Source organism: Periplaneta americana, chromosome 11 (assembly GCF_040183065.1).
Source record: "Periplaneta americana isolate PAMFEO1 chromosome 11, P.americana_PAMFEO1_priV1, whole genome shotgun sequence".
Lineage (NCBI taxonomy): Eukaryota > Metazoa > Arthropoda > Insecta > Blattodea > Blattidae > Periplaneta > Periplaneta americana.
The window spans coordinates 101,017,331-101,040,604 of record NC_091127.1 but is presented as its reverse complement, the minus strand read 5'-3'; positions in this window follow the sequence as shown (position 1 = coordinate 101,040,604).

The window sequence follows — 23,274 nt, the reverse complement described above, 5'->3', positions numbered from 1 at the left end:
GAAATGCGTTTTTCTCCTAGTCATTAATTTCTCGTTGAAGAGAAGAATACTGGGAATGCTTTTTTCTCCTAGTCATTAATTTGTCATTGAAGAGAAGAATACTGGAAATGCTTTTTTCTCCTAGCCATTAATTTCTCATTGAAGAGAAGAATACTGGAAATGCTTTTTTCTCCTAGCCATTAATTTCTCATTGAAGAGAAGAATGCTTTTTTCTCCTAGTCATTAATTTCTCATTGAAGAGAAGACTACTGGTAATGCTTTTTTCTCCTAGCCATTAATTTCTCATTGAAGAGAAGAATACTGGAAATGCGTTTTTCTTCCAGTCATTAATTAATCATTGAAGAGGAGAATACTGAAAATGCATTTTTTCTTAGTCATTGATTTCTCATACAGGAGAAGAATAATGGAAATGCGTTTTTCTCCTAGTCATTAATCTCTCATTGAGGAGATGAATACTGGAAATACTTTTTTCTCCTAGTCATTGTCGGCGGCCTAGTTGGCGCAGTTGGCATTGCGCTGGCCTTCTATGCCCGAGGTTGCGGGTTCGATCCCAGGTCAGGTCGATAGCATTTATATATTCTTAAATGCGACAGGCTTATGTCAGTAGATTTACTGGCATGTAAAAGAACTCCTGCGGGACAAAATTCTGGCACATCGGGGACGCTGATATAACCTCGGCAGTTGCGAGCGTCGTTAAATAAAACATAACATCTCCTAGTCATTAATTTGTCATTGAAGAGAAGAATACTGGAAATGCTTTTTTTCTCAGTCATTAAATTCTCATACAGGAGAAGAATACTGAAAATGGAGTTTTCTCGTAGTCATTAATCTCTCATTGAAGAGAAGAAATTTGGAAATTCGTTTTTCTCCCAGTCATTAATTTCTCACCAAGAAGGAGAATACTGGAAATGCGTTTTTCTCCTAGTCAATAATTTGTCATTGAAGAGAAGAATACTGGAAATGCGTTTTTCTCTTAGTGATTAATTTCTCATCGAAGAGAAGGATAGTGGAAATTTATTTTTATTCTGGTCATTAATTTCTCATTGAAGAAGGGAATAGGAAAAGAAGAGACGAGATCTGGCATGTAAGCTGTACGAGAAGGGAAAAAATGAGCTATCACAAAGATAATTATACAGATCTGGCTTTCAGGTGAAGCTCCCTGTGAAGCAGACTTGAATAATTTCGAGGGATAAATTGTTCCGGGGCCGGGTATCGATTCCGGGACCCTTCGCTTAGTGCACCAATGCTCTACCGATCGAACTACCCAGGAAGTACACCCGGCCCCGTCCCAATATAAAGGGAAAAATTGGGACGGAGTCGGGTGTATTTCCTGGGTAGCTCAGTCGGTAGAGCATTCGTGCGCAAAGCGAAGGATCCGGGGATCGATACCTGGCTCCGGAACAATTTTTCCCTGGAAATTATTCATATCAAGAAGATAATTTATTTCTGGATGGCTAATAATATAGGAATCTACTGAGACGCAAGTTCATCTCAGACTAAAACCTATTTTCCTTCTCCATACCTATTGGTGATATAGCCACGGCACATGTTACGATCACAGGACAGGTCTTCCCTCCTCTACTGTACTGGAAATGCGTTTTTCGCCTAGTCATTGTATTCTTGGCCGTCTCTATTGTTATTCAATAAAGACTTGCGACTGAAGCAAAGGAATAAGTATTCTTATGCCACGCTTCCTACAAGTGTACATGGCATATAAATGATTTAGATTAGCTACATTGTTTTCAATTTTAAACGCAACATTAAAGAGCCACTCTTGAACCTAAAGTTTTACTACGTTTATATGTGCAATTTAATAGTTTGACATCACTGGAATTTACTTTTTAAGCCCAAAAGCGAATGCGGGCAAGAGCAGATTTGAAACCCCATTGCGCGTACACAGCGTCATGAACGTGGGTATCACGTGGTCTTTATTAAGGGCTTGTGCTGATACATCGTAATTTGTTTCATTTTATAACCGGCACAAATACACAAACTTCAATAAAAAGCTGTTGCAGCATCGACCGTGTCGTTAATCAGACATGCTGGGCCATTACGCCTGCGTGGGCCGGCACTCGGAAACGTCACATTCAGGACGTGCGATAAAGCATTGTAAAATAAGCAAACTAATTAGTTTTATCTCTCTGTTTTGTTACTTCGGTTTTATATCCTTATGTTCTATCTCGTAGTGTAAAGCTGCCACATTCCGTTCCTGTGCGTACATTTTAAATGCGTTAGCCATTAGCTAGAGTTCAGGTATATGGGGAGTCCGACACATATACTTGTCTATGGATAAAGCTTTAGATGGATTTCAGGTTATTCAAAAGTAAGTTCCCATTTTGAAATGGTAGAGAAGTTTTATATAACATTCTTATTGAATTTGGTAATCCCAAGAAACTACTTCGATTAATTAAAATGTGTCTCAACGAAACTTACAGCAGAGTCCGCAAAGGTCAGATTCCGTCTGATGCTTTTCCAATTCACTGTGGGCTAAAGCAAGGAGATGCACTATCACCTTTATTTTTTAACTTCACTCTAGAATACGACATTAAGAAAGTTCAGGATAACAGAGAGGGTTTGAAATTGAACGGGTTATATCAGCTTCTTGTCTATGCAGATGACGTGAATATGTTAGGAGAAAATCCACAAACGATTAGGGAAAACACGGAAATTTTACGTGAAGTAAGTAAAGCGATAGGTTTGGAAGTAAACCCCGAAAAGACAAAGTATATGATTATGTCTCGTGACCAGAATATTATACGAAATGGAAATATAGGCCTAAACATTGGATATTTATCCTTCGAAGAGGTGAAAAAATTAAAATATCTTGGAGCAGCAGTAACAAATATAAATTAAATTCGGGAGGAACTAAACGCAGAATAAATATGGGAAATACGTGTTATTATTCGGCTGAGAAGCTTTTATGATCTAGTCTCCTGTCAAAAAATCTTAAGGTTAGCATTTATAAAACAGTTATATTACCGGTTGTTCTGTATGGTTGTGAAACTTGGACTCGCACTTCGAGAGAGAAACACAGATTAAGGGTGTTTGAGAATACGGTTCCTAGGAAAATATTTGGGGCTAAGAGATATGAAGTTACAGCAGAATGGAGAAAGTTACACAACGCAGAACTGCAAGCATTGTGTTCTTTACCTGACATAATTAGAAACATTAAATCCAGACGTTTGAGATGGGCAGGACATGCAGCACGTATGGGCGAATTCATAAATGCATATAAAGTGTTAGTTGAGAGTCCGGAGGGAAAAAGACCTTTGGGGAGGCCGAGACGTAGATAGGAGGATAATACTAAAATGGATTTGAGGGAGATGGAATATGATGATAGAGACTGGATTAATCTTACAAATCAAACTTTCAGGTATAACTCCCTGAAAAGTTAATTTGAATAATTTCGAAGGAAAAATTGTTCCGGGACCGGGCATCGAATCCGGGACCTTTGGTTAAACGTGCCAAGGCTCTACCAACTGAGCTACCCGTGAACTTTACCAGTCACCGATCCAATTTGTCCATCTGTATCCACAGACCTCAAAGTGGTCTGACAACCGACAAGCAACCAACATTGAGTGCACACCAAATCTATGTGACTTAAATTGTGGTTTTTCTGTCAACGAACATTGACGTGTATTATGCAAATCAATATTTCAGATATAACACCTTGTAAAGTTAATTTGAATAATTTCGAAGGAAAAATTGTTCCGGGGCCGGGAATCGAAACCGGGACCTTTGGTCACTGTTCGTTAACAGAAAAACCACAATTTAAGTCACACAGGGTTAGTGTGCAGTCAATGTTGGTTGCTTGACAGTTGTCAGTCCACTGGTCTGTGAATACAGAGGGAAAAATTGTATCGGTGTCTGGTAGAGTTCCCGAGTAGCTCAGTTGGTAGAGCGTTGGTACGTTTAACCAAAGGTCCCGGGTTCGATGCCGGGCCCCGGAACAATTTTTCCTTCGAAATTATTGGATTAATCTTGCACAGGATAAGGACCGATGCCGGGCTTATGTGAGGGCAGCAATGAACCTGCGAGTTCCATAAAAGCCATTTGTAAGTAAGTTTGTATGTAATAAGTAGACTTCGTGGAATTTCCACGAGAATCGTAAGGTTTACTACGCACGCGGTATAGACTGTATGAGAAGGAGACGTGAAACTGATGGAGTATGCCTCTTATGTAAACACTGAGCAGTATATTACGGTTACAATAAAACCTGTGTCCTGCATTCAAGATATATAATGAATGATCATTGAAGTAGGAAACGTCTAAACATGTAAATACACAATTATTTTGTAGTGAGATATATTAATTCTTAAAATGTAATATAAGATACTCACATCATCCTTGAATATGTGCATTGCAGTGAAGAGTTACTTACATTTTGAGCGACTGCAAAGTGAACCTCCTCCGATGGTCACTTAAACAGTTTTTATATTGGGAAAATGTACGTTAACAACACACGATGTAATAGGTGCATATTTGAAGAACGGAAAGTCACTACTTTTTAGTACACCAACTTCAGACATCTTGTCGTGACCTGATAGTAAACATCATTTATAATACGAAGTTGTGAATAGGCAGAATTTTTAGCAATATTTTTTCTCAACTTACATTTCACTTTTTCTGAAATTAGTGAATTGTTAAATTTGGATAACGGTTTGTGATACTTTATCCACTATGTTAAGGGCTTCTGAGAGTTGTAGTTTAGACGATTCTAACAGGGTGCTGCTTTTGGACACGATTTTAAAATTAGAATCAATGAACAGAATATCTTCTAATATCTGTTCAGAAGGCAATGATTTTACAGCTGCAACAGCGGAACTGTCTGTGCTATCCAATGCATCAATTACCTCCATTATTTTGCTGTAATATTTTGCATAATAATTAACAGTATCCAACCACGTTTTCCAACGGGTCAAAACTGGCTGCGGGGGTAAGGATATTCCAGGGGCAATTGTTTGGAACAGCAACATTCTCATTGTAGTATGTTTGATTTAATTCTTGTCTGCACTGAACAAATGTTACGCTTTGACTATTCCAACCACAGCAATGCAAAAACAAGTGGTTACATAGGTATACATTAGCTGTAGCTGCTCTATCCATTTGGACCGGTCACATCTGTTAACATGAACTGCTTATACTACGAGACCGGGAGGTCGCTCACCTCTTCTATACTACTGTACATCGGCAACCTGATTGCATGCTGCGTGTGGCAATTCAACGAAGTCTAGTAATAAGTTTGTCAAATTTTTAGAATCCACAAAAATAAAACACGAATTTTTTCTTAAAGAAATAGGATTTTACTAAAACACAAAAAAATTAAATATAACCGTGTTGTTCAATGAGAAATAGTCTTTCTTTTATACTATAACGGCATTAGTAAGCACATTGCTAGGTATGTTTTCAATGACATCTGATATTGACTGTTTCAGTTCCTCAGGTGTAGTATACTAAGAAATACATTTTATTTTACATAACCCCATAATCAGTAGTCATCTTGATTCATGTCTGGTGACCTAGAAGGCCAATTGTTTGGAAAATGCCTACTAATTACACGATTACCAAATGCGTTGCGCAATAGTGTTTTTACATTGTTGTGTATGTGAGGTGGAGCGCCGTCTTGCATGAAGACAATGTTTTCGATTTCATGATTCTGTAACGCTGATATTGCAAAGTCTTGCAACAATTGAAAATATCGCTGCCCGGTTACCGCCACTATTTTTGTTTGTCCATTTTCAATTTTTTCATAGAAATATTGTCCTATTATGGAATGTGACGTAAAACCACACCAGACAGTAACCTTGATATCATGTAATCCTTGCTTTATAATTGTGTTCGGATTATCTTCTGCCCATATTCTCCAATTATGACTGTTAACACCTCCGTTCAATTCAAAATGTGCCTCATCTGTCCACTTCTCAATCCATGTAAAGCTCTACACGTATATCTTTTCAATGCATATGCATATTGTCTATTGCATTCGTAATAGCACTGAAGAAGGCCAATTCGAACTCGTAAGGGTAAAACCATTGTAAAAAATATTAAAATTATTATTACTCTCCTACATCTTCCGTCTGTTTACAGAAGATTGACACAGTTACCATAGCAACGAAAGACGCATAGATGAAAACCCCCCAAAACTTTTAAACAATAATGGTACCTATATGAAACCAAACTGCTGCTATGTACAGAAGATACAGCTGTTTCAAAATGGGAACAGTTCAAATTTGAGTTTTTGTGCTTCCATATCATCCATATCATTATGGTCTAGAGCAGCGTTTCTCAAAGTGTGTTCCCCGGAACCCCGGGGTTCCGTAAGCAACTCTTAGGGGTTCCGCGCAATTCCTGATGTGAAATTATTTACTTTTTAATCTCTAAAATGTAATGTTATAAAAACATGAAAAAGAATAAGAACAGAACTATACCTGTTTATTCAGCCATTATATTGGTAATTATCAGGACAAAAATGGGTACCGTTTACGGCAATCCGATCACTAATGCACATTGTTGAAATAATAATAATAATAATAATAATAATAATAATAATAATAATAATAATAATAATAATAATAGGTGCGCTTGAAATAACTTAAGTGTCTGCAGCTAACACATTTTCCAACAATAATGCACAGGTGTAAATTGTATACGAAATTAATTGAAAGTTCTGTGAAGGATAATTCGCAGAGTTGTTTTGACGTTCCTTCAAGAAAGCACATGACACTTCTTTTGGAGAAGAAAGAACATCATTTTGAAGTTCGAGGTAAGTTATGTTTAATTGTGTCTCAAAGTTTATTTAATAATATTCGAGAAAGCTCAAATATTTTAAAGAAAAACTGTGCGAGTTTTGTCATCCCTTCTGCAAAATTGTGTAAATAGAGAGCAAGACCGATCATTGCGAGCTACGTCATCGTATTTTTAATACGGAGTGATACCGATCATAACTCTACTTTTTTAATACAAAGTGACACCGAATCATGGATCTGAGGCTTAAAACAGGATCATTAAAATAATTAACATCCAACTGTGCCACTAAACTTCAACTATCCCTAAACAAGTATGTGGGTGTGATGAAACCAGTTGTACAAAATAGCTTCTCGTCACCTGAAAATGTGATGGAGCCAATATCAAAAACATAACATGAATCTGTAATTAAATAATGTAAATAATGAGAGTTACTTAGCCTTGGATTTCATGGATGCTAAAAATTGTCCTCAGTGTGTAATATGTGGCAGAATTTTACCTAATAATTCGATGGCACATTCAAAATTACGTCGCCATTTTGAAACAAACCATCTCAGTTTTATAACAAGAATATTGATTTCTTTGATAGAAAACGTTGTGAGTTACTAAATTCACAAAACTTCTTAGCTCAGTCATCTTAATATAGTACAAATGAAAAAAGCAACAGAGGCATCTTTCACTGTAAGCTACAGAGTGGCTCGGGCAGGTGAGTCCCACAAAATAACCGAAAAATTAATAAAACCCTGCGCGATTGACATGGCTAAGTGCATGCTCAATGAGAAGGAGACTAAACAATATTTTCCGTGCCGCTTTCAAATGAAACAGTGACTCGTTGCATTCAAGATATGGCAGCTTACATCAAGGAAGAATTAAACCGTCGGCTGAGATCATGTCAATTTGCACTAGAGATAGACGAGTCAAGTGATGTAGCAGATCTGGCAGTTGTACTAGTGTTTGTTCGTTAACATTATGAAGATGCTATTGAAGAAGATATGCGAATACGTAAACCGCTGCCAGCTAATGCAACAGGATCTGAAATTTTCAGACTTATTAGTGAGTACTTTTGAAGAAAATCATAATACCCTGGGACAATTGTGTTCATGTCTGCACGGATGGTGCAAAGGTAATGGTCGGGAAAACAGTTGGTGCAGTATCGCGCAAAAAGTCAGTTGCAAAAAATTACAAAATCAGTCCTTGTATTTTACACCATCAAGCTTTGGCCATATAAAAAATCCCACTGTCCCTCAAAAATGTTCTTAATGAAGCAGTAAAAATCGTTAATTATATCAAGTCCAGAAAATTAAATTCAAGACTCTTCAAAATCATTTGTGACGGCATGGGAAGCCTTCAAAAATCTCTACTTCTCTATACAGACGTGAGATAACTTTCTCGCGGAAAAACTTTAAGAAGACTCTTCGAACTTAAGGCTGAGGTGATTGCTTTCTTCACTGATCACCATTTCGAGTTGGATGATGGTTTGAGTGACAAACAATGTCTCTTGATATTTGCATTTTTAGCTCAATTTTTGTTCTAATATATTCAATGCAGCAAATAAAATCAGGGCTTTCAAGAGAAAATTGCAGTTCTGAATGAGAAGTCTAGCCGGCCGTGAATTTGAGAGCTTCCCTGCTTTGAAAGAGTTCCTTGAGGAGAACGAAGAAACTCACCAAGAACTTGATGAAATCAATGAAGAATTTGCAAAGCATTTAGAGAATATGCGCCACACTGTAGAGCAGTACTTTCCAGAAGAGGAAAGTGAAAACAATTTTCAAAACTTGTGGGTCAAAAACCCATTTGATATCAAAGAAAAAAAATCTTCTTCCTTCGCTTCTGAAGGATATGAAGTTACGTCTGATTCATCCCTGTAACCTCAATTTAAGACTCTCCCTGTGGTGGATTTTTGGCACAGCCTGAGAAAAGATTACCCAGTGTTATCAAAGAATGCTATTACAATTCTACTTCCTTTTGTAAGTACTTACCTATGTGAAACTGAGTTTTCTGTTGTACGTCTATCAAAACTAAATACCGGAACAGACTGGATGCAGAACCAGACATGAGACTTTAGCTTTCCAACATTAAACCCGATATTAAATAAATATGCAGGCGTAAACAACAAAAACATTCGTCCCTTTATCTATTTCAAACAGGTGTTTTTTTCTGAAAAATTAAGTACCTGAATTTTAGTGTGAATTACAAAACAGTGTTAACAATGCAAGTGGACTTAATTTCATGTATACGTGTTATATATTTACTAATCTTTGTAACAATAGCAAATATAGTTCAGAAACATTAAATAAATTTTAAATACGAGAATGTATAACGTGTGAGTTCAAAAAATATGTTTAATTTTAGTAGTAAAAATAAACCAGGAATGCTAATCTTTGTAATAACAGCAAATATAGTTCAACAATATTATTTATAATTTTTAAATATGTATAATATGTGACATCAATAAAAATGTGTAATGTTAGTGGAAAAAGTACATTTGGTAATTTAATATTATATATATATATATATATATATATATATATATATATATATATATATATATATATATCACTAATATTCCGCTGGGTTCCACAATTCTATTTTAGGTTTAAAAGAATTCCGTGGATAGAAAAGTTTGAGAAACGCTGGTCTAGAGAAAGGCCACGACGACTAGAAGGAACGCCGGGAAGGCCAACGGCCGACATACATGAGGTCTGAAAGTGGAAACGTAAGAGGAAGGAGTAGCTAAAATTTAAAACATGGCTTCTACCACAGGACAAGGTCTGACACATTTATTCTCCAACTGTGTCCAGCCGAGCAATTTAAGATACAACTAGAGTCAAAAGTTCATCAAAACTGAAAATTCTCATTGTACAAAACTTATGAGGATAATTACTATAATGTTAGAAACTCGTAAAAAAACTTTTCAAGTGACAGTATTTCGCTGTAAATAGGATGTACCCAAAATTGACTTATACGTCGTCGTTTTCAATTCCAGTCTACAAGATCCAAAATAAATAGCAGCTACTTCTATTACATCCATGAAGATGCTGGCAACAAAGTTGTGTCCGATGAACATACACACCAACGACGCTACAGTTTTGTCTTTCACTGTTGCCTTGCAGTGGTCAGTCAGAAAGGTTGACGACAAAAATGTCGTTCAACAATCTGTCACCTTAAGATACCCGGAGGTTCATTGCCACCCTCACATAAGCCGTCATCGGTCTATATCCTGTGCAAGATTAATCCAGTCTCTATCATCATATCCCACCTCCCTCAAATACATTTTAATATTATCCTCCCATCTACGTCTCGGCCTAACCAAGGCCCTTTTCCTTCCGGCCTCCCAACTAACACTCTATATGCATTTCTTGATTCGCCCATACGTGCTACATGCCCTGCCCATCTAAAACGTTTGGATATAATGTTGATAAATTTACAACTAATAATAATAATAATAATAATAATAATATTATTATTATTATTATTATTATTATTATTATTATTAAGTGTTGTTAATCGATCAAAATATTTAATCGATTAACTATTTGAATTTAATAGATTACTTGAGTTTTGATCGAGTTGAAAAAATATTTTAATATACTATAATACACAATTATTGTTAAATTTAACTTGTGTTCGGTAATAAGCATAATTAGTATTAAATGTTTTATATCTGTAGCATATATATTGTATCGGTATATTACAAAAAAACTATTTTAATTACTTAGTAACATATTTATTATGAGGCTTATAATTTATTGTGTCAATTTCTCCTGGAATTTTTGAAACAAACATAAAGAACAAAAAGTATGAAGACTTGCCTAGTTAATACTGCTTCATCCATGATTTTAAACATATAAGTGCATTCACATACATCACTAAACACGAAAAAAGCTCTTTTTCTGTCAAGCACTTTTCCACGATCGTTCAATTTAAATCCAAAGTTTCACCGAGTTGAACTCTCAAATTCTCATTTGACATAATTAAGTTTACACTTTTTACAAATCACAAAAAATTGATTTTTTTTATTTATGAAACCAAACACACAACCTTCATATACAAACTCAGTACAGAAACTGCAATTGCAAAAGGACAGCGGTCCCTATTATAATCGAATTACCAGATTTGCATACAGTGTAGACATGGCTATTTTATAAGGGATGGGTCCACACCTGTGGAGTAACGGTCAGCGCGTCTGGCTGCGAAACCAGGTGGCCCGGGTTCGAATCCCGGTCGGGGCAAGTTACCTGATTGAGGTTTTTTCCGGGGTTTTCCCTCAACCCAATACGAGCAAATGCTGGGTAACTTTCGGTGCTGGACCCCGGACTCATTTCACCGGCATTATCACCTTCCTATCATTCAGACGCTAAATAACCTAGATGTTGATACAGCGTCGTAAAATAACCCAATAAAATAAAATAAATATAAGAGATGAACTTAATGAGGGTTTCGTATTGTGTTTCAACTTGCAATAGAGGTAGACTAGGTCACTGTCCTCGTATCTCCATCTTTTTCTGAAGTGTTTGTGCAAAGATTTTCCCTAGAAAATAACAGTACTATTGTGCTTTTAAGTAAGCAATTTCCGAGAGAGAAATATTGTCGGAATTTTTATTATGAGTTTGTATTAACAAAATAATAATTAATATGAACTAGAACCGATTAATTTTAATCGACACGATTATTGGATTAAATATTTTTGATAGATTAATCCTACAACAGAAATTGATCGATTAATCGATTAAATCCCTCAACACTAATAATAATAGTAATAAAATATTATTTATTACCAGAAAAATACAATGCAAAGAAAACTGCAAATTTACAAAATTCAAGCACTCCCCTGAAAGAGTGTGTTCTGGTGCTCAGGGGACGAAAAGGAAGAACACCATTATCGTGTTCCTTTTCAACAATCGATGGACTTCTAATATTTTATTGTGCACAATTCATATCAAACTTGCTATATCTCTCTGCAATTAAAAAAATTATTGTAACAAGAGACTAGCTCGTAGTGCAATGTTTTGATGATTATTATGTTAAATCCAGAGAGAAAACATAACCTTAAATGAAGAAAAATAATTATATTGGTTCGCTAATTCACCAAAATAGAGTTGAAAGCCTAACCAAGATAGAGTCCCTACGTTAAGGGCTTGAACCACGAAGACGATCGTCCGTCTGAGCGACGACTATAGAATATAATAGAATATAAGGATTGTTAGCTGTTGCTGGGAAACGAACCTTCATTAGCCATATTTCATTTTCCAGGCGTGAATAATTTGTAATGTGCCAATTCGTAATGTGTTCAAAGCGCAGATTTATACTGCGGTTTTTGTTTGGATTTTTAAAATCAACATTGAAAACCTTATTCGGTGAGTAACATTAAAATAATTCTAACAGCGATCATTCTAGATTAGAAATAGGGCCAATCGATATGTCAACACAGACAAGCATGGTTCAGTATACGATATCCTAAAACATTAGTAGCTTTGCGAAAATCATAATAATGTCTTGAGTGCATGTAAATCATATTTTCTCAAGTAAATTCTCAATGTTTTCTGAAAATAAGGGGACAGTTGTGTGATTGTTAAAACGTCTACAATTTTCATCTAAGTTCAGTTAATTTTAAACTACATAAACATGCCTAAAATACTATCATTTGTACAAAATTTGATGCTTTTAGGGATAACACTTACTTACAAATGGCTTTTAAAGAACCTGGAGGTTTATTGCCGCCCTCATATTAGCCCGCCATCGGTTCCTATCCTGTGCAAGATTAATCCACTCTCTATCATCACATCCCACCTCCCTCAAATCCATTTTAATATTATCCTCTCATCTACGTCTCGGCCTCCCCAAAGGTCTATTTCCCTCCGGTCTCCCAACTAACACTCTATAAATTATGCTACATGTCCTGTCCATCTTAAACGTTTGAATTTAATGTTGATAAATTTACAACTTAATAATAATAATAATAATAATAATAATAATAATAATAATAATAATAATAATAATAATAATATTTATTATTCGAAAAATACAATACAAAGAAAACTTACTTTAAATTTACAAAATTCTAGCAGTCCCCTGAAAGGGAGTGTTCTCCTGCTCGTGTTCCTTTTCAACAATCAACTGACTTCAAATATTTTATTGTGCACAATTTACATTAACTTGCTAAATCTCTCTGCAATGTCAAAAATTATTATAGCAATAGGCTAGCATGTAGTGTAATGTTTCGATAATTATTATGTTAAATCCAGAGAGGAAACATAACCTTAAATGAAGGATAATAATTATATTAGTTCGCTAATTCACCAAAATAGAGTTGAAAGCCTCACCAAGATAAGAGTCCCTGCATTAAGAACTGGAACCACGAAGACGATCATCCGTCTGAGCGACGACTATAGAATATAATATAAGGATTGTTAGCTGTTGCTGGGAAACGAACCTTCATTAGCGATATTTCATTTTCCAGCCGTGAAGAATTTGTAATGTGCCAATTCGTAATGTGTTGAAAGCGAAGATTTATATTGCAGTTTCTGTTTGGATTTTCAAAATCAACATTAAAAACCTTCTTCGGTGAGTAACATTGAAATAATTTCTACAGCGATCATTCTGGATTAGAAATAGAGCCACTCGATATGTCAACACAGACAAGCCTGGTTCAGTATACTATAGGCCTATACTAAAACATTAGTAGCTTTGCGAAAATAATAATAATAATAATAATAATAATAATAATAATAACAATAATAATAATAATAATAATAATAATAATGTCTTGAGTGTATGTAAATCATATTTTCTCAAGTAAATTCTCCATCTTTTCTGAAAATAAAGAGACACTTGTGTGATTGTTAAAACTTCTACAATTTTCATCCAAGCTTAATTAATTTTAAACTGCATAAACATGCCTAAAATACTATCATCTGTACAAAATTTGATGCTATTAATGACAATAGTTTTGAAATTATATTTTAAAAATATATTTTATATATTAGCTGCTTGTCTATGCGGATGACATGAATATGTTAGGAGAAAATCCACAAACTATTAGGGAAAATACGGGAATTTTACTTGTAGCAAGTAAACAGATAGGTTTGGAAGTAAATCCCGAAAAGACAAAGTATATATACGAGCGACATTAGAGCAAAATCGCCACAAGCACCGAAGGCAACATTCGAAACCAAGACTCCTATTTCGATGGCTTTAATTTGGAAGAAAGGCCGAAACGTTTGTAGGGAGGGGATATAGGGTTGTAGCCCATTTATTTTATGGCTTATCTCGACTTTTGTCTTAGCGGTTTAGGAGAACCATGGAAAAACCATAGGCAAGATGAGTTCGGCAAGCTTTCCTGTCCAGACACATTAACTAATAAGCAGACTGCGGTCTATGGTCACCGATTGGCGAGACTGAAGTTTGGAACGCACAGAGTATACGTGACGTCATGATCCATGAGGTGAGATGGCACCGTGAGAGTACAGTTGGTTTCGTAAGAAATTACATTACAATATCATTCTGCTTGGCGCAGGTCCTTGCAATCACCATAAGTACTTGAGATTCTGTGAGTAAACAAGTAGCCTACCTATATTTTATTTCTTTTCATTTATTTAGTTGATTATTTATACCTGCATATTTGTGTTAGTCTTAATTTTGCTGTTTTATAATTCACACTACTGAAGAACATGTCGAAAATTAAGGGCACCTAGCGTTCTCTTCAGAACGAACTTATAGAGAAGTTCGGAAAGGAATATTTACTTTGCAATCCACACCTGTGGAGTAACGGTTAGCGCGTCTAGCCGCGAAACCAAGTGGTCTGGATTCGATACCTGGGCGGGGCAAGTTACCTGGTTGAGGTTTTTTCAGGAGGTTTTCCCTCAATCCAATATGAACAAATGCTGGATAACGTTCGGTGCTGGACCTCGTACTCATTTCACAGGCATTATTACCTTCATCTCATTCAGACGCTAAATAACCTGAGATGTTGATGAAGCGTCGTAAAATAACCTACTAAAAATTACTTAGTAAAGGAAAAAACACTGTATTTTGCAAATTTTTAAAATGTATAAGGACAGATAGAACTCGATTCTTTCAAAAGCATTGCAATAGCCAAAGCTACATGGAAAATATTTAATTATACAGTCAAAACTGGCCTCCAAAAACACAATCAGACATAAAACATCAAAGAGAATTTCATCGAGATTTGTGTATAGTTTTGGTATATGCCAACATTTCTTTCTACAATATTTCACAGCGTTTCTTGAAAAAAAGTTATTTTGAGTTAAAGTAGGACATACTTTTCTTTTGATAAGTTTGCAAATGTACCTACGTAATTCGGTGCGTTGAATTGTGAAGAAACGTATTTTATGTAAGTACTGTATATTTTTTTTTCTTTCAGCTCACACACAAATGATTATTTTATATAGTTAAAACATGTACAGCTGTCAAAAAAAAAGTGGCCGCACTCGTGAACAGCGAATATTTCAAAGTCCACTTCGGGTCGCGGCGATGTTACACGATGCATGTGCTTGTACAAGCAGTTCCGGAACTATGAAAGTGTTCCACATCTGCTCCTCGCAGAGCAGCGGTGGAGTGCTTGTTTAATGATTCAAAGGTTCTGGGTTCGAGCCTTCTTCAAGTTTTCATTTTATTTTTTAATCGTTCTTTAGCGATGTAAATGATATTCAAATTATCATTTATATCCAGTTATCGTTCTTGATGGATATCACGTTATTTATATTTTGTTATCGTTCTTTAGAGATATGAATAAAATTCAAGTCATCATTTGTATTCTGTTATCGTTTTCTAACGATATGAATAATAATTATTACTATTGTAGCTACAGTATCTCCAATGGAGGTTAGCCCTATTTTACATATGTATGTTAGGGCTATAGTTTTATACACAAAAAAGATAAGCATAAAGAGAAATGGAAAAGAAAATTAAATTAGCTTACGCGATGTAAACAAAACATAAAAAATCCGTAAATTAGGTATTGCGATTGCAAAACAAATATCAGTTATCAATTTTAAACATACAAAAACATTAACAACACACATATGTAACACTTCTATAACACAAATATGCAGCTTTCCGTACCATACATCATAAATTAATAAACAATAGTCACACAAACACAATCAAACTATAATTACGACATTGCGACGACATCAAGCATCCCATAACTGACTCACATACATAACAAATCAAGCATCCGTTGCAACACATACACTTCAACATAGTAACCACACTTTTAAAAGTTACAAATTTGGCTCCAAGAAGAATAAATAGGACACTGTTACTAATTACAATTATTCTACAATTTCTTAAATACATCTGTAATAAATCTGTGAAATTCCGATGTGAATAATATTCACGTTTTTTATATTGTTATCGTTCTTTAGCGGTATAAATAATATTCAAGTTATCATTTATATTGTTTTCCTTCATTAGCATTATAAAATAATATTCAAGTTATTTATATTGTTATTGTTCTTTCGCAATATAAATAATCTGTATTTTATGTAGGTAATTATTATAACACAAATAAACATCTTTCTTTGTAAAATAGGTTATTTCATTTAGATAATTAAATACGTATTATATAATATCTTATATTAATTAAACAAACCGATATTTATCATTTATATTCTGTTATCGTTCTTTAGTGATACTGTATAAATAATATTCAAGTTATTTATATTGTAATCGTTCTTTAGCGATATAAATAACAAATTTAATATTAGGTTTGGAAAAATCCAGTTGCATAATACTGGTATTAGTTTTTCTTTTTGTATTATTACATTATACTATCTTGAACCACAATAAAATGAAAAGGAGTAACGAGGAATTGAACCTGAGACGTTGACATCTAAATTTCGACGTTCGTCCGCTGAGCTACGAGGGCAAAAGTGTGGAAACATTTTCGGAAAAATTGGCCCAATCACACTCTAAGATTTTCTGATGATTCGTAGAAGCTAGTCCAGGATGCGGGTGGCAAAGGCTAATTGAGATTTTCCGATCTCTGATCGGGTCAAACATCCTGATAGAATTAATATTTAACCCTTGCCGTGACTTTCGGTGAAGTCCGGAGGGCCCAATTAGTCAAATCCACTCTCCTCATCTCCACGCTTGGGCCCCCTGGAATTTAATAAGATGCGAAAGAGATAGTGGTGTGCGGAAAGCAACGGGATGTTACCGCATTTAGGCCTATCCTTCCCAAGAAAAACTGCAAACATGAACAAAGGAAGCTTTAAATAGAAGAAGAAGGATCTTCTGCGGACCTCTGGAAAAAGAACTAAGGAAGAGACTAGTGAAGTGCTTTGTGTGGAGTGTGGCATTGTATCGGGAAGGAACATGGACATTACGACGAAATGAAGAGAAACGAATTGAAGCATTTGAAATGTGCATGTGGAGAAGAACGGTGCGTGTGAAGTGGACAGATAGAATAAGAAATAAAATTGTGTTTGAAAAAGTGAGTGAAGAAAGAATGATGCTGAAACTGATTAGAAAGATAAAAAGTAACTGGTTGGGTCTCTGGTTGAAAAGAAGAATAGACGACATTAGGATATGTGGATCATATGCGGAGACTAAGAGGAAGGCAGAAAATAGGAAAGGTTGGAGATTGCTGGGTTTGCAATGAAAGACCTGCCCATGGACAGAACAGTTATGTATGTATGTTCAGAATGCCTGGAATATCGTGTCTAAAAACAGTCGCTATTTGCAAAGACTAGTCAATTCCATGCCCACTCGACTGCAAGATGATCGAGATAAGAGGAAGATAGACTAAATATTGAATTGTGGCTTTTTGGTTTGTTTTTTGAACGCTTAATTGTTTGACTGTTTTAAGGCCGACGCCAGTAAATTTGTTTTGTTTATGCCACGAAAGATATTTTTATTGAGAATAAAATCTTTTTTCTTTCCACCATTTGCAGCCACAATATCATAATGATAAAGTCATGGCATAATATATTAATGAACCTGATGTTAATTACTAAAATAATCGTAAAAGAGAAAGGAGCCATTATGTATAGTTTGTCTCAAAAACAGAACAAAAAAGCACGTGGTTGTAGTCGAACGCAGGACTTCATGAATAAGAGGCCTGAACGCTACCATTATGCTATCGATAACACACAGAATACTTCAATTATAACTGTAGATATCAGGCAACGTAGTCCAACAACATGTAACATCGCCTGTCTCCGAATTGTAGCGAAGATACCCGAAGGGAACTTTGTTTCAGGAGAGCGGCCACTTTTTCTTTTGACAGCTGTACATATAATGTAAATTGAAACAAGTAATGTTAGGCAATTATTTTTTCTACTAGAAATGCACTTTAGTCTATATATTATATTTGTAAACGTGAACATTTATTTTGTGTCCTACAGCGATTGAATGTTTATATGTTGAGGAGTAACTGCACTTTCAATCTCTCTCCCCACGGTCTACAGAACACAGTGGTCCGTGCGTTCGTAACTTGATGCGTTTCGGTACCCTGCGTCGCAGTCTGCTAATAAGCAGAAAATAGTATGGACAGCTTACAATAGCCCTTAACCTGTTCGTAATATTGATCATTCGGACGTGTATTCCATATGTTGGGTTTGGTCATTATCACTGACACTTAAGTATGGCTGTATAACTGTGATTACACTGTGCAGATGGTACAGATGATCAATATTCATACAGGTAATGAATGCAAGAGGCACGAGCAAGTTGAATCTGACTGCTTTACTCCCTCTTTAGTTTTCTCGCGACGGTTTTTTCAAATGCTCTAGGAAAGTTTGGTTTTCTTCTTCCTTTTCTTTATGTTCCTACTCTTTGTGATCCCTTGGGAGGAGGAAATATAACAATTGGAAATTTATCCTTTGAAGAGGTGGAAAAATTCAAATACCTGGGAGCAACAGTAAAAAATATAAATGATACTCGGGAGGAAATTAAACACAGAATAAATATGGGAAATGCCTGTTATTATTCGGTTGAGAAGCTTTTATCATCCAGTCTGTTGTCAAAAAATCTGAAAGTTAGAATTTATAAAACAGTTATATTACCGGTTGTTCTGTATGGTTGTGAAACTTGGACTCTCTCTTTGAGAGAGGAACATAGGTTAAGGATGTTTGAGAATAAGGTGTTTATGAAAATATTTGGGGCTAAGAGGGATGAAGTTACAGGAGAATGGAGAAAGTTACACAACACAGAACTGCACGCATTGTATTCTTCACCTGACATAATTAAGAACATTAAATCCAGACTGTTGAGATGGGTAGGGCATGTATCACAAATGGACAAATCCAGAGATGCATATAGAGTGTTAGTTGGGAGGTCGGAGGGAAAAAGACCTTTGAGGAGGGCGAGACGTAGATGGGAAGGTAATATTAAAATGGATTTGAGGGAGGTGGAATATGATGATAGAGACTGAATTAATCTTGCTCAGGATAGGGACCGATGGCGGGTTTATATGAGGGCGGCAATGAACCTCCAGGTTCCTTAAAAGCCAGTAAGTAAGTTAGCACAGATTAAAAAGAGAGCAACTTGTTACAACCAGTCTTAGGAAGTTCGTACCAAAACATTGTTTTCAGATTGAGTGTAGCCAGACATACAGATCTATTGCACTATACTCTGTGCATATGAACAACACACAGTATATCCGCAACTATGGGTGAAGGACTTTGTGATGAAAGATAATAATAATAATAATAATAATAATAATAATAATAATAATAATAATAATAATAATAATAATAATAATAATATGTGGAGGACTTTAGTTAGTTACTACATTACAATAATGTTCACGCAGAGTAGGGATACAGTTTCATTACGTACTAACGTTCGCAGTGAATTTGTGCAGTTTAATGATCGGCTTTCAGCATGACAGAAGTTAAAACCTCAAATCACAAGAAGTTAAATTGAGTACCTGAAGAATTTGCTGGTAAGCACAGTAGCAAATGGAGAAATATTTTACTGGAAATTATGCAGTGTGGAAATTTAATCTATAAAACGAATGGTAGCCTAGTTCAGGGACACTGTGCTATGAAAAAACGGGCGGAACACCTCTCATTATTTAGGAAATAAACAATGTAGAGAAACAGTCTTCTTCAAAGCCTAAATCAAGTATACATAATACTTTTTCAATAGGTATATATATAATGTTGGTATATTTCCCTTCAAACAATTGAATTGCGTATAACAATCATTCTGCTTCAGTCTAGAAATGTGAAAATGACTGAAGCTGTGAGGTACCTATGTGGAAGAATAATATTGTTGAAGTAATCTATATAGCCTATATCAAATTCACATAAGGTCCAATAGTCATTAAAGTAAATATGAAAAGTATCTTTGGAAAGAATTATGTGTGTTCTACATACAAGATGCACTATTAGCACAGTCTAGTATATACAGTCACGAAGTTCAATACCTAGTAAATATGCATCCATAGATAGTTCCTAACCAGTAGGATCGCTAATATCGCCTCATTATAGACAATGCGAAATAGTACCGGCACAGACTATTCTATTGTTTCTAGCACCCCCACAACTCAAGCTTCGTGTCTGTATAAGCTAGAGTAGACTGTGCTATTAGATTCACAAGCTATTGTTCACTTGATATAATAGGAAATATCTTATATTTCAGACTTGCTCCAGTCGCGTCTTGTGACGTAAAAGGAATATTTTCCGCATATGAATAGTTTTTTTGGACGTAGAAAGAGTATTTCATTTAGTTAAATGAAAATTGTACAATATTAAGTATTGTAGAAAGTCTAGAGACATATCTCCATATATTTCATTTGTTAGTTTTATATTTATGCGAAAATTATTTTAGATTGAAAATGACGAAGGTTCTAATTGACAATTAAATTATTGTCTTTCTATATTATTTGCTTGTTTCTCTTGTTCTATGGTCATGGACCATTGGCACAACGACAAGTTTAGTTATCACGCAACTGTACATGCTTGTTATGCTAGTTTGTTGAGGAATAAAGCTGCGTTACTACTCTTCATTCGGCAGAGATATAGTCCAAGCTCACAAAACTTAATAGTTTCGTTACCAACTTCCTAACTCTAGTTACAAAATCACAATTTAATTAAGGCGAGGCCCTACTGAAATTTCTAAAATCCACAATTTTTAAGCTAGACATTTGAAAATTTTAATGAATGTGCATATCAATATTATAATTACTTTCAATCATTTCTCATAAACACTTGAAAAAATTAAACCTATATTGTTTTCTTTTTTAAATTTTCTTAGTGAAAATCCTATATATATATATATATATATATATATATATATATATTACTAGCCGTACCCGTGCGCTCCGCTGCACCCATTAGAAATAAATATAAATTAATTACATAATTAAAATAGGATATCTGATCCAGGGAACATTCGTGTTTGATAGAAGGATAATTCGTTTATTATGTTACTTAATTTAAATTGTATTAAAAAATTAAAATGCGATCATTTTGATCCAGAGACCATTCATTTGGTCATAAAAATTATTTTAGGAAATACAGGAAACGAATGCCTATCAAGTTTTCTGTGTAAAAGAAGCTATTTTAATCTTACCTGTCCTTGATTCAGTCAGAAGTTACTGTAATAACATTATAGCATTATGTCCATCTAGGGAAACTACACTTTCCAATGGTGAATTAATAATTAATTATACAAATCGGTTAATTTAGCTTCCGATATTACTTCATACAAACACAGAAACATTCTCTGTAGGCTACCGTATGTTTCATAGCTTTCGATTGTTGTTGTCCAAAACCTCTTATAGTCGAAGTCATTTGTTTTTATTTCATTACACCGCCTTAGATGGCGTTGTTATTGTAAATTTGCAACTCATTTATCTCATTAAATATCAGTCCTATCAACATTTTGCATGGAATAAAACTTATCGGAAATTATTTTTAAAGAAACTTTTGTTATGTAATATTTTTCATGAAAATTAATAATAAGGGAGATATTTCGGTTTATTTAATTCAAGCCCCCTTTTAAATAAAATATTTTGAATGCCATATAGCCTAAATTCTAAGTTACAACGAATAATTTATATTCCAATTTTCATATAAATCGGTTCAGCCATTATCGCGTGAAAAGGTAACAAACATCCAGACAGACAGACAGACAGACATACAAACAAAAATTAAAAAAAAGCTATTTTCGGTTTCAGGGCGGTTAATTATATATGTTAGGACCAATTATTTTTGGAAAATCGAAAATTACCAGAAAAATTTCGGCTACAGTTTTATTATTACTATAGATTATTCTTAATCTAATTTTTTCTTAAACGTGACGCTGCACATTGTGCAATGACACATTAGTAATCCCCTAATCTAATTTGTTCATTTATAAAAAAGTATAATTTCTTCAATGCTCAAATATTAATAAAATATAATACTGCTTTACGTAGCTATAATTCTCTAGCAATAAAATTATACTGAATACAACCAATCAAATGCTCCATTTCACAACAGAGATGTTAATAAATAACTATGCTGAGTTTCATCACTTTAGCTTTAACCACTGAGAAATAAAATGAATACTTGTCATTGAAAACGTAGAAAATTTCTTTGTTGAGATAATTACGAGTAAATTTAAAGTTTTGGTTACACGTAACTAGTGCATTAACACTACTTCTACCAAATTAATTTGTAGATTTAATACACTGATATTATGACATGACATATTAACGAAAATACTCCTTATGAAACCGCATATTTTTTAGTGCGAAAACAAAAAAGTGATAAAATTAGTCAAAATTCGACTATTTTAGTAGCGCATCGCCTTAAAAGTGTTGCATAATAAGTAATCAAGCATAATGATTTAGCTGCTTCTATGCACAACAAGAAACGTTGACAGTTTATTCGTGGAATCATGTGGTCAACTGAAACAGGGTTGGGGAGGATTATTACAGTCATACCAGCATAGTGACGTCGCTACGGTTAAGCTAAACACACTTATAGGCCTACATCTACGTTATGATGATCAGTGGCGAACTTTAGATTCCAGTTGATTATCAAATAATCACACAATTGCATGTCCACACCTGTGAAGTAACAGTTAGTGCGTCTGGCCGCGAAACCAGGTGGTTCGGGTTCAATTCCCGTTCGGGGCAAGTTATCTGGTTGAGATTTTTTCCGGGGGTTTCCCCCTACCCAATATGAGCAAATGCTGGGTAACTTGCAGTGCTGGACCCCGGACTCATTTCCCCGGCATTATCACAGTGATCTCATTCAGATGCTAAATAACCTAAGATGTTGATAAAGCGTCGTAAAATAACCTGCTAAAATAAAAATAATGGCATGTCATTGGTTATTTTCTGAAATTAACATTGATATATTAAGAAAAATATTCCGTTTACATTTTTTATAATAAAATCACATGATATTAACATTAGTTTTATACTACATTAAATATAAAGATCATTTTGCACTGAGTACCCTTTACTTAAACAAAAACAACTACCATATAATAATAATAATAATAATAATAATAATAATAATAATAATAATAATAGTAGGGGAGAGTCGGGTAGTATCGGACATC